The following is a 765-nucleotide window of genomic DNA, read 5'->3' as shown; positions in this document are numbered from 1 at the left end:
CCCTTAGGAATATTCGAGCTGAGATCTAAACATTAGAATCATCCCCACCTCCTGAGATGGTTGAAGAACAACCCAAACTCCTGAGGGAGTACTTTACTCCCACCATTTATACTTCTCCATCTTGCATTCGATTACCTGAGGTAGCAGCGGTACAATATGAAATAAAGTCTAGTGTGATCCAAATGCTCCCATCTTTTTATGGGCTCACCAATGAAGATCCATATAAACACCTAGATGAATTCCTTGAGATTTGCACCACTGTCAAGATTTAGAACTTCACTGATGATGCTCTGAAACTTAGATTATTCCCCTTCTCCCTTAAAGATAGAGCCAAACAATGGCTGAATTCTTTAGAAGCTAACTCGATTCGTTCTTGGGATCAAATGCAACAAGAATTCCTTAAAAAATACTTTTCCATAGGAAGAACGAACCAGTTTAGACATGCCATTACAAGCTTCTCTCAAACCGACGGAGAAGAATTTCATGAAACTTGGGAGAGATTTCGGAACCTAATCCGTAAATGCCCACATCATCAAATACCTAAGTGGCAGCTAGTGCAATATTTCTATGACGGATTGACTGAACGAAATCGTCAGATGATCGATGCTGCATGCGGGGGGACTTTCATGCTTCAAAATGAGCATGAAGCATGGCAATTATTTGAAAATCTTAATGAAAACTCCCTCCATCATGCTTCATGTTCTCGTCAAGCACCCCCGAATTCTCAAAGAAAAGGGACCATTTGTGAAATAAGTCATTCTATGG

At 40.4% G+C, this 765-nt stretch overlaps 1 non-coding gene across 1 annotated transcript; it reads right to left on the bottom strand.

Moving 5' to 3' along the window:
* Positions 1-432: 432 nt before the first annotated feature.
* Positions 433-538, bottom strand: LOC120107729. The gene has a single exon (XR_005509404.1). It is a non-coding gene; the product is annotated as a small nucleolar RNA R71 (small nucleolar RNA).
* Positions 539-765: the final 227 nt, after the last annotated feature.

Source organism: Phoenix dactylifera, unplaced genomic scaffold, assembly GCF_009389715.1.
Source record: "Phoenix dactylifera cultivar Barhee BC4 unplaced genomic scaffold, palm_55x_up_171113_PBpolish2nd_filt_p 000991F, whole genome shotgun sequence".
Classification (NCBI taxonomy): Eukaryota; Viridiplantae; Streptophyta; class Magnoliopsida; order Arecales; family Arecaceae; genus Phoenix; species Phoenix dactylifera.
The sequence above is the reverse complement of the archived record's forward strand: the minus strand, read 5'-3'. Positions and strand labels throughout refer to the sequence as shown.